This window comes from Acanthochromis polyacanthus, chromosome 4, assembly GCF_021347895.1.
Source record: "Acanthochromis polyacanthus isolate Apoly-LR-REF ecotype Palm Island chromosome 4, KAUST_Apoly_ChrSc, whole genome shotgun sequence".
Classification (NCBI taxonomy): Eukaryota; Metazoa; Chordata; class Actinopteri; family Pomacentridae; genus Acanthochromis; species Acanthochromis polyacanthus.
The window spans coordinates 10514236-10526597 of NC_067116.1; the positions used below are offsets into that span (position 1 = coordinate 10514236).

The following is a 12362-nucleotide window of genomic DNA, read 5'->3' on the forward strand; positions in this document are numbered from 1 at the left end:
TTAAAACTTATGGAACAGCTGCAAACCTGCCTGGCTGTGGAAGAAAGCCCAAAAGTTCATCAAGGGCCCTGAGCAACTTAATCAGGACAAATAAGAAAAAATCCCAGTGTGACTGACTGCAAGACACCTACAGGATTACCTGATGATGTGATTGAGACTTAGACTGACTTTATTAATCCCTTGAAGGAAATTAGGTTGTTACAGCAGCATGGATATTCAATAAAGGGGTAAACAATAAGACAACAGAATGTTAGGGTATAAAGTCAATGTAAAATAAGATAAAAAATACAGAAAAAAATCAATAGAATATACAAGAGTGACACAAATGTGCAGATGGACATACAAATACAATATGAGCAATAATTATTAATAATCATTTTGTTTAGACACCTTTCTTGACACCCAACGTCACTTTATAAGAGACATAATGCGCTTTGTTGTGTAGATAACATAACAATGTGCGGATATAATGAATGATGTTTAGAATGTAAAATGTCCAGTATGTAAAGTGGTGTCATCAGCAGGTAAAGTGATAGAAGTCCTTTTGTGATCTGTCAGATGCAGATGCATTGAAAAGTCTTTTGGCAGTGGGGAGGAATGACCTCCTGTACCGTTCCTTGGAGCAGTGTCAGTCTGTTGCTGAAACTGGTCCTCAAATTGTCCACAGTTTTATGGAGGGGGTAGGATGTGCTGTCCATTATGGCCAACAGTTTAATCAGCATCCTCTGTTCCACCAGCTCCTTCAAGGTCTTTTCGGATCAGTTTATTCAGTCTGTTGGCATCCTTAGCATTGATTCCTGCACCCCAGCACACCGCGGCAAAGAAGATGGCGTACGCCAACACAGACTATCAATATATCAGGAGCATGTGGTTGCATACATTGAAGGACCTGAGCCTCCTTAGGAAGTAAACCCAGCTCAGGCCCTTCTTGTAGACAGCCTCTGTGTTTGTGGACCCCTCCAGCTTGTTTTTCAGACTCACTCCCAGATACTTGTCAGTCTGGACAATCTCTACATCGGTCCCATTGATGCAGACAGGAGAGGATGGAGACTTGTTTCTTCCCTCCACCACCATCTCAATGGTCTTCATCACATTCAGCTGCAAGTGGTTCCCGCATGCACCATCGTACAAACTGGCCCACCAGGTTTCTGTATTCATCGTCGCTTCTGTTCTCCACACAGCCTACTATGTCATGTCATCTAAGAATTTCTGCAAGTGGCACGACTCAGTGCTGTATCGGAGGTCCGAACTGTAGGTGGTGAAAAGTAAGGGGGACAGTACAGTTTCCTGGGGGACAACAGCATTGCAAGTAAGACGTTCAGACACAGCTTTATAACCTTACAAACTGAGGTCTGCCCGTCAGATAGTCCATAATCCATGCGACAAGGGGAGCGTCCACCTCCAACTTGAAGAAGTCAAAGAATGTGCTGTGGACACATGATGATGTGGAATGTGGGTCTGTCCAGTGTAAAGTATGCCTTCTGTGGCAGTCTTCTGTAGCCATTATCCACATCGACATGGGCCTGATATGCAAACTGCAGCGAATCCTGTGATGGGCACACTAGTGGTCTGAGATGTGCCAGCACCAGTCTCTCCATGACCTTCATGATGTGAGAGGTCGGTGCTATATGCCTGTAGTCATTCAGTACAGTGGGACAGCACGTCTTGGGTATGGGGATCAGGTAGCAGGGGCGGCTGGTCAATAGAGGGCGCTAGGGCGCCGCCCCCTCTGTCTCACATCATGTAGAGTCACAGCCATTCCTTTAATAAAACGTTTTAAAAATAACATTTACATGTATATCATATGTTTTTAACTAGCAAAATGGATAATAGAGCCTGTAGAGAGTTACTAAAATGTATAATTTGTAATAAAAAGTCAGATTAGCAACGTCATATCTGGCCGGGGCACACTCATCTTTCCTCATTGACTCTCGTTATAACTTTGACATGCGCAGTTCGTTCCTCTTCAATACAAGAGACAGGAGACCGCGGGGCGCAAGCTGACAGCGCCCCGCTGAGCGATCAGAGCGATCAGAGGGAGACAGCTGGTCTCCCTGCAACACGTTCCAAAAAAAAGCTGGGACAGGGTCATGTTTACCACTGTGTTACGTCGCCTTTCCTTTTAACAACATTTAATAAACGTTTGGAAACTGAGGACACTAATTGTTGAACCTTTGTAGATGGAATTCTTTCCTATTCTTGCTTGATGTGCAGCTTCAGCTGTTCAACAGTCCGGGGTCTCCGTTGTCGTATTTTACGCTTCATAATGCACCACACATTTTAAACGGGAGACAGGTCTGGACTGCAGGCAGGCCAGTCTAGTACCTGCACTCTTTTACTACGAAGCCAAGCTGTTGTAAAGTGCAGAATGTGGTTTGGAATTGTCTTGCTGAAATAAGCAGGGGCGTCCATGAAAAAGACGTTGCTTGGATAGCAACATACAGTATGTTTCTCCAAAACCTGTATGTACCTTTCAGCATTAATGGTGCCTTCACAGATGTGTAAGTTACCCATGCCATTGGCACTAAGACAGCCCCATAGCATCACAGATGCTGGCTTTTGTACTTTGCGTCCATAACAGTCCAGATGGTTCTTTTCCTCTTTGCCTGGAGGACACGATGTCCACAATTTCCAAAAACAATTTGAAACGTGGACTCGTCAGACCACAGAACACTTTTCCACTTTGCATCAGTCCATCTTAGATGAACTCGGGCCCAGAGAAGCCAGCAGCGTTTCTGGGTGTTGTTGATAAATGGCTTTTGCTTTGCATAGTAGAGTTTTAAGTTGCACTTACGGATGTAGCACCGAACTGTATTTACTGCCAGTGGTTTTCTGAAGTGTTCCTGAGCCCTTGCGGTGATGTCCTTTACACATTTGTGTCGGTTTTTGATTCAGTGCCGCCTGAGGGATCGAAGGTCACGGGCATTCAGTGTTGGTTTTTGCCCTGCTTACATGCAGTGATTTCTCCAGATTCTCTGAACCTTTTGATGATATTATGGACTGCAGATGATGAAATCCCTAAATTCCTTGCAATTGTGCATTGAGAAACATTGTCCTTAAACTGTTTGACTTTTTTCTCACGCACTTGTTCACAAAGAGGTGAACCTCGCCCCATCTTTGCTTGTTAATGGCTGAGCAATTCAGGGAAGCTCCTTTTATATCCAATCATGGCACACACTTGTTTCCAATTAGCCTGTTCACCTGTGGGATGTCCCAAACAGGTGTTTGATCAGCACTCCTCAACTTTTTCCAGTCTTTTTTGCAACCTGTCCCAGCTTTTTTGGAACATGTTGCAGCCTTAAAATTCTACATAAATGATTATTTGCTAAAAACAATAAAGTTTATCAGTTTGAACATTAAATATCTTGACTTTGCAGTGTATTCAATTAAATATAGGTTGAACATGATTTGCAAATCATTGTATTCTGTTTTTATTTATGTTTAACACAACGTTCCAACTTCATTGGAACTGGGTTTGTAGAATATGCCAGAAGAAATTTGGATAAGACTACAGGGTTTTAAGAAACAGTTCTATGGACTGAATGGACTGACCAAACTGGATCTATTTGGACCTATGGACTAACGGTATGTCTGGTGTATGAAAGGCCAGGCTTATGACCAGAAGAATACCACCCCCATGGTCAAGCATGGTAATGGGTCATTGATGAAGTAGGACTGTGTTTCTGCGGCAGGAACTGCCGATTTTGATCATGCACCTGTCATCACAGTTTCAAAAGGACTGCGATGGCTTTTGTTAACAAGTGACGCCTTGGTGATCATTGGACTTTCCAGCAAGACAGTGATCCCAAGCACACCTCCAAGTCAACAAAGCTTGGTTGAGACAAAAGATCCTGAAACATCCTGGAGTGGCTTTCTCAGTCACCAGAAACTCTGGCGGGATTCAGAGAGGGCAGTTGCAGCACAGAAGCCATCAAACATCACTGAGTGGGAGGTTTTTGCATGACAAAATGGGTCAAATATTCCAATTGAGAAGTGTAAGAAGCTTGTCAGCACTTACCAAACACATTTGTTAGAAATAAAAGCTGAAAGATGCTCCACAAAATACTGAAGCTGGGAGTTGAATAATACTGAACATACACAAGTGTTAAAAGTTACATTTTTCATTTAAATTTGAAAATTAAGTAAACTTTTGTTGTCAAAATAACTCAAATTTGCATCACTAAATATTTTTCGTTGTTTAATAATTTTTTTGTTATTTATAGGTGGCTTGCAAACACGTGACTTTAGCGGTGGCATTAACTTCCGGTTAATGAAGTGGTGGTCAGGCCAACCAAAATGACTGCTGCAGAGCAAGGAAAACACGACTCTTTCTCGGAGTATTTTCGTGCTTTAGATTCTAATTCTCAAACTCGATACATCGAAAAACTCAAATTTTGAGATGGCATAGATCCGTATGCGTTATCCACGAAGGATTTGACCTACGAGTTGGAAAAATATCCGCCAGTTCAGTTCCCTGATATCTCAAATTATCTGGTGCTACAAACAAGCTTTTGCACTGCTAAGCAAACGAAGGCTTGGAAAAGCATGGATTCATACAATTTCTTTGTCTGTGGATAGGTTAAAGAAGTCGGAGTTAAGATCCTGAAAGACAAATCCTGCATCATAAAAAGCCGTGTAAGTAACGATTTATGTAAACTTGTACTTGCTAGGTGTGTTAGCTCGGTGGATGCTAAAACGTGTTTCTGCTGTTCTTTTCAGGTGAAACATTCGCAATGTTTATCAAAAACACCAACTCATACCTGGTTGTTGATAAAAGAAGATGGAGAAATAATAACCGCACACTGCGACTGCATGGCAGGGTAAATAATCCTTCAATGTGACAGTAAACAAGCTAAAAACAGCGAACGTTAGCCTGTTAAGTGGGTAGTTAGTGTTACCAATCTTTAAAGAATGGGTCTTAAAACCAACACAGAAAGGCTCTAAGCATGTATATCATAATAATTCACTAACCTTTAACGAAGTGATCGCCACAGACTCTCGCATTCTTTGACTCCGCTCCCTTTGAACTTAAGGAAATGTTAGCGAGCCATTTTTCTCTGCGTCTTTTCGTAAAATCCTTAGTGCGAGGCCCCTTTTTTAATGTCTTCAAGAGAAACCCTGAAGTATCCTTTATCAATTTCGCAATTTGATCGATTGGAACAACCTAAAACACACGCAAAAGGCATTTTTGACCAATGAGTGAACGTTAGCCATGCTCGCTGCAGTCAACAATCAGCTCTGCTGACCACCACTTCATGATATGCATAGGTAATGAGGCAGATGTGACACCATTTGCAAGCCACCTATTTATTGTCATTATCTTTCATCCACATCACAATAATGTCTTTTGAGGTTAGGGGTTGAATATGTCTGCAGATCTGAAGGCTGCACCCAGAGGGCTGGAGACTTCTTCTACAGTTGCACATTTAGAGTAGTTTTTAAAAGGACAGCTTTCACAACAGATGATAGCTTAAGTGCGCAATTTAAATACATAACTTACTGTCACGAATTCAGAGGGCTGACCCGAGCAGAGAGCCACACTACCAAGGCCGGAGGAGTTTGAGAAGGATCTTTATTGTGAGGGGGTGAATAATGGCTGGGATCAAGAAGATCAGAGTGCAGGAATGTGGGGGGCTGACGGAGTGAGGGTTTTAACCGGATGGGTCTGGGGGCCGGGGATCGGCGGTCATCTGTAGTCCAGGGAGGACCAGAATGTTGCGGATGGAGGTGGGGCATCCCTGGCGGCCAGACGTTGGTGGGGCAAAGTGTCCAGCAGATGACGAGGTGTATGGAGGAGGCGGGACGTCGGACTCTGACGATCCGGGAGGGGGCCGAGGTGTTGGGTTGGCCAGGCAGAGAAGGACGTCTCGCCGATGGTGTTCCAGGAGGCTCCGGGAGGCAATGAGCCGCTGGTTTGCTGCTGTGGGTTCCGGTGATCGGGAGGGAAGCAGGTCGGGGTTCCAGGGAGGGGTCCGGGCGGAATGGGGAATCCAGATGAGGGGGCACCGGTGCCAAATGGGTTGGGGAAGGCAGGCAAGGGTTCCAGGCAGAGGAGATCCCAGACAGCTGGGTCTAGACGAAGCAGGAGAGAAACAACGTTAAAACTAGTGATGTTACGCTCGAGCCAGTTTGCTCGACACAGTGCCGAGCTTTTGAAGCCAAAGTGTTCCGAGACGGTGTTTTGATCCCTGCTTCAGCACGCCCACAATAACGTGACTATCGAGAACGAGGCCTCGTTACGTCACATCGCGTGTCACGGTGCTTCGAGCGAACTTTGAAGGGGTCGGACATTTCAATCTGTCCAGGTCTTAAAAGGCATAGGGGTCTGATTCAGTCCTCAAATTGTGGGTTTTTGAGAGGAAGAGATCACGCTGGTGCATTTGCCATTTGTCATTTTGAGAGAAGTTAGGGAGAGTATACATTTAGTTAGAATTTAGTTTAGATATATCTAGTTGCATTTCATACATTAAATAACACACAGATACATATGCATAGATTCACTCATACACAACACACATTCATTCATAGAAACACACTACACATATATGCACACAAACATACATATATAACGTTTTAAAATATTTATTGCAAGTACAAAGCGGTGTGAGACAAGCAGTCCTGAGGCTTTTTCATTTTTTCCACTTAGGTGCAGTTCTGACACAGGACCAGCAGATGTCACTCTTCTGATTGTGTCAAATGCTTCGAAGCAATGTGTCATTCTTGAAGCAGATGTGTCAAAGTGGTTCATTGCTTCATGAAGCTTCGATTTCACCATCACTAGTTAAAACACGCCAAAAACTTAACCGACTTCAGGAGGCTAGAGAGCGAACTGACTTTGGAGTCTTATTCAACAATCTGGCAGGGAGTGGAAGAATGAGCCGGTTCTTATTGCAGTGGAGTGTAATCAGGGCGATGTCTCTCAGCTGTCCGGGACCCGTGGATGTGGTTGATTACCTGAGTGGAGTCAGCTGAGAAGCCAAACTCCACTCAGGTGCCATGCTGCAGGGGGAGATCAAGGTAGAGGAGCGGATGGGAGACGGAGGACGAGACAGAGGGCGAGACAGGGGTAGATGAGCGGATGGGAGACCGAGAGGGAGACTGAGACAGAGAGAGGCAGAGGAACGGATGGGAGACCGGGAGGGAGACACAGAGACAGAGGAACAGAGAGGCAGAGAGGCAGAGAGACAGAGGAACAGAGGGAGAGAGAGGAGCATGATAGGGAGAGGAGCAGGAGAGGGAGAGGAAGAGAGGAAACAGATAGGAAACGGGGTATTTGGGATGCCAGGTGGGAAGGACGGGGGTGAGGAGGGAGCCCTGACACTTACAGTTTTAAAGGATAATTTCAATCAAAATATAATTTGAATTTAAAAGGTTTATTCAAGGAGTATTCCACTTTCAAATAAGTCTGTCTATACAGTCCCTGACAAAAGTCTTGTCGCATAAGGATATAGTAACCTTAAATGGCAACTTTATTTCTAATCAATCAGTTCTCACAAAAAATGATTCTTTCACATTAATAACTGGGTGCAAATTGAACCCGTCATAAAGTGTCCTGATGTTCACTTCTTGGAAAAGCCCATGACATCTGTTTTTGCAAGGACAAAAGTCTTGTCATGTCTTTAAATGATTCAACCAATCACAGATTAGAAGTTCACCTGTGACAAATACTGCAACTGACACATTTCCAGGTGTGTATAAAAAGAAACCCAAGACACAAGACCTTCATATGAAGCCCAACCTGATCCCGACAGCATGCCAAAGATCCAACCACAGACCAAAGTGCTGATCATCAAGAGCCTGAAGACCAAGTCTGCTGCTGAGGTGGCAGACAGCTTTAATGTATCCAAATGTCAAGTAGAGAGGATAAGAAAAAGATCTGAAGAAACTGGTGACGTTTATGACAAGCCCAGGTCAGGCAGACACCTGTTAGAGAAGAGCATTTGTTGCTTCGACAGTCCAGGGCCAGCCCTTTTTCAACTGCAACAGAGTTACATGTGAACTGGTCGCCAGAAATCCCTGTATCTCCAACAACAGTTTGTCAAATTCTCTCACGCGGTGTTCTCCATAGTCAAATTAGTGCATAGAAACTAGCATTAAACAGAAGACAACAAAAAATTGTGTTGCATTTGTCAAGGTCCACAGCTTGCAGGAAGGATGGACAATGAAAAGTGGCAGAAGTTTGATTTTTCTGATGAATCATCCATTGAACTGCATCCCAATCAACGCAAATCCTGCAGAAGCCGCACTGACCCAAGATTCACCAAGAAAACAGTCAAGTTTGGTGAAAAAAAAATCATGGTTTGGGGTTACATCCGGTATGGGGTGTATGAGAGCTCTGCAGAGTGGATGGAAACATCAACAGTCTGAAATATCAAGAAATTCTTGCTGCCCATTACATCCCAAAGTATAAGAGAGGGCAAATTCTGCAGCAGAATGGTGTTCCTTCTCATACTTCAGCCTCCACATCAAAGTTGTGAAGGTCCAGGAGCTCCAGGATTGGCCAGCTCAGTCACCAGACATTAACATTATTGTGCATGTCTGGGGTAAAATGAAGGAGAAGGCTTGGAAGATGAAACCGAAGAATCTTGATGCACTCGGGGAGCCCTGCAAGACTGTTTTCTTTCCCATTTAAGATGACCTTATCAATAAGTTATTTGAGTCATTGATGAGACGTATGGATCAGAGAGGGCGCTAGGGCGCCGCCCCCTCTGTCTCACATCATGTAGAGAGTCACAGCCCTTCCTTTAATAAAACGTTTTTAAAATTACATTTACATATATATATCCTATGTTTTTAACAAGCAAAATGGATAATAGAGCCTGTAGAGAGTTACTAAGATGTATAATTTATAATAAAAAGTCAGATTAGAAACGTCATATCTGGCCTGGGGCACACTGATCTTTCCCCATGAAGGCTGAATCCAAATCTCTGGACTTCACCGCACTTGCGAACTCGTGGACTTTGTGGGCGCGTTCATGGGAAGTCCGGGAGTGCTGAGGGCTGTCCAAATCCACAATTCATCCAGTCCACAAGGGGCCTCAAGCGGACTTTCTGCAGACTTCCAGAGAGTCTGCTTGGGGTACAGACTTCTGCAGACTTCACCAGTTTGATTACCCACAATTCATTGCAATACGGACGTGACGTTTAAATTTTTCGATTTTTTTATTGCGTCTGGCCTATAAAAGCTGTGCAGTCTGAAGCCGAAATCATGAGCTGAGAAAACTAATGGCGGAAAAAGGACGGAAGCAAGTCCTTCAATGTAAGTAATACCCAAATTAATTAATATTATAGCGTATACATGATAGTTCTTCAAACAGTGTCACTGAAACGACTGAAACGGACTCCAAGTCTATCTATTAGCTCCATTCATAATACTGTAGACTCCCGCTCTTGCAGACTTTACGTGATGACGGTAAAGACATCACATTACATATGACTGAAGTCCGCGAGGGCTCAGTCTGCAAGTCCAGAGGGTGGAGATATGGATGCAGCCTGACTCTCGTTATAACTTTGACATGCGCAGTTCGTTCCTCTTCAATACAAGAGACAGGAGACCGCAGGGCGCAAGCTGATAGCGCCCCGCTGAGCGATCAGAGCGATCAGAGGGAGACAGCCTGTCTCCCTCTGATCGCTTTACACACCACCGGCCATGGGGTGGCAGCAGAGAGCGAGCAGAGAACACAGATGTAGAGGTGCTGGCTTTAATCTCTAAAATGTGAGGATTTACTTTTTTGTCATTTAATAATGTAAATAGAAAAGTTAGTTGACACAAGTGGCACTTTAGACTGAAAGCCTGTTGATTTTCATATGTTCTGAAATCTGAGGAATTACTGTTTTTCTTCACTCTCATTGTAAATATTTAATGTTAGTTGACACAAGCACTTTGGGCTCAAAGCCTAAGATAAGATAGGTTTTATTTGTCACATACATAGTATAATGCCTAATATATATATTGCCTTCAGGCAAAGTGAAAAATTTTTATTGCTTTGATCTTAAATATGTAGATTTGCTGTTTTCTCATTGTCGTGTAAGGTTGTTAATGTAAAAGTTAGCTCACAGAAGCACTGTCTGCTTTAAGCCTTATAGTTAGGTTTTTTTTAAACAAAATGTCCTATGTTTGTTGGTTTCACAGGTATGGATTTGTTTTTGTTTATTTGAGTATGTAAATATAAATATGTTGTTCCAAAGATTTTGCTGGACAGAAGAAGCACTTGGCACTCTTTGAAGCTGAAAAAATGAATTGTTTCTTTCTTTTTTTACTTTTGAAGTAAAAAATAGATTTGCATATTTATACATTCTTAATTTGTTTAATTATAGAAAAGGAGATTTTAAGGGTTTGTGTGTACCAATTACACCTTATCTGGAGCAAATCATATCAAACACTGGGGAGATAAATTCAAATTCACTAGCTGGTAACATTTACGTGCATTTAATTGTCTATTTGACTCAGCAGTAGTGCTTAGGTGTACCCTCGTAGCACATCAAATGGCTGTGAATATAATTTACATCAATTCTTGTATTCCGGTGTTGCGGACTCTGCTATTTGGTTTGGTAAATTAAGTGCGCCCCCCCAAGAGAAAAATTCACAGCCCTCTTTATTTACCTACAGTAAATGGGTCTATGAATGATACAAAGCTTTATTTTGGCATAATAAATATAATCTAGAGGGCTTTGTCATTCATATGAGCCATTTCTGATTCCAATTGATCAACTACAAGTCCAGTTGTTATTTGTTGTTCCTACAACTTAAGAGAAGCGACAACACTTTTGTCAGGGACTGTAGAGTTGGAGGCTGCACTTTCAGGACCACATCAAGTGTTCCACAAAAAGTACAACTTCATATCCTACCTAAGCTTTTAAAGGTTTAATTCACCCAAATAGTACTTATTACAGTATCATAACTTGGTTGCTAAGACTTACATTTGGATAAATTGTGTAATTATCAGGAAAAATAACAATTACAGATAATTATCTGTAATAGCCTTGTGGTGCCTAGATCTCAAGAAGTTTCTCCTTTATGTAAACATTTTCTAAAGCTAACCTCCTGGAAATCAAACCCCTGGTTTGTGACAGTGCACAGCGTATACTGTAACAGATCTCAACATAGCAAAAATTGTGATTATGAGCTTTATTGTCATTTTGCTATACAGCGGTACAGGAAAATTGAGAGAGCGTTTCTACAGGATCCAATAACTTAAAGCAATTAAGTTAAGACAACAACACTTATGCAATCACACACCCACCCACTCTGAATTGTTATTGAGTGTCTATAGCAGCAGCCTGTGATGTAAAGTGAACAACAGTTAAAATGACCTTGCAACATGATAAATAATGTAAATACTCACTCTCTCTGAAAGCTCATGGAATAAAGCTGCTGATCAGTCAAGCGGTTCTGCCCTTAATGCTCTGGAAACGTTTGCCTGATGACAGCAGTTCAAAGAGTTTATGGACAGAGTGTGAGAAGTCCTCGACAATGTTCACTGCCCTGCTCTTGCAGCGGCTCTGGAAAAATTCTTGGGCAGAGGGGAACCCTCTCAGCCCCCCTAACTAGCCCCCCTGACTATCCTAAAATGTGCTTTCACTGTTTAACTTTTTTCACAGCACACATTTGGAATAACTGGTAGAATAACTGATAAATGAGGTCCATAAAGGTTCTCTGTCATAGCTTACTAAGTACCTTTATGGACCTCATAAACAACAGCAGCAGCTCTGAGAGGAATCCAGCACTAATACACCTCTGATTTAAACTATGACCAGTTCAGATACCTGCAATTGTATTAACATCGTTAAACTTGTAAAACTATTAGTATTAAACATTCACACTGTAGATTGTTGCGGCTTAATGTAGTTGACAGAGATCATTTCTTGCTTCTATCATCTGATGAAGGATGAATTAATACGCAGGCTGTAGTTATTACCTGGATAAATCTGGCTATTAACAAATCAGCAAAGACGCTAAGATTTGGTTTACAGCAGCTGTCACTACATGGAAGCGGTCGTTTTCACTGCTTAATGACGAGTTCATAGGTCGTCTCTCAGCTCAGCAGGTTAACAACAGTTTTGCTGCGCAAATGAAAACAGCAGAAATGGTGATAACCTTAAGCAAATAAAACGCTTTATAGCGTTACTAACTAACTAGTATAACTAATGAAAAGAGTACACACGTCATGGCCGTCTTTTACCATGGTGATGCCTGCTGCTACTTCGTTTGCCATCAACTCAGTAGATAACACAAGCACCGGAGAGGAAACAGGTAGCCATCTCCGTGAGGCCCAAGTGAGAGATGACATGAAACTACATGTCCCATTAGGCTTTGCGGTCTAGGAGGAGGTGGACCATGTGGACTGTGTCGACCTTGGATT

At 42.7% G+C, this 12362-nt stretch overlaps 1 long non-coding RNA gene across 1 annotated transcript; it reads right to left on the bottom strand.

Annotated features, from left to right (window-relative positions):
- Positions 1-5554: 5554 nt before the first annotated feature.
- On the bottom strand, positions 5555-12360 carry LOC127533675 (uncharacterized). The gene is made up of 2 exons (XR_007941433.1): positions 12165-12360; positions 5555-6072 (listed from the first exon to the last, which is right to left on the bottom strand). It is a non-coding gene; the product is annotated as an uncharacterized LOC127533675 (long non-coding RNA).
- Positions 12361-12362: the final 2 nt, after the last annotated feature.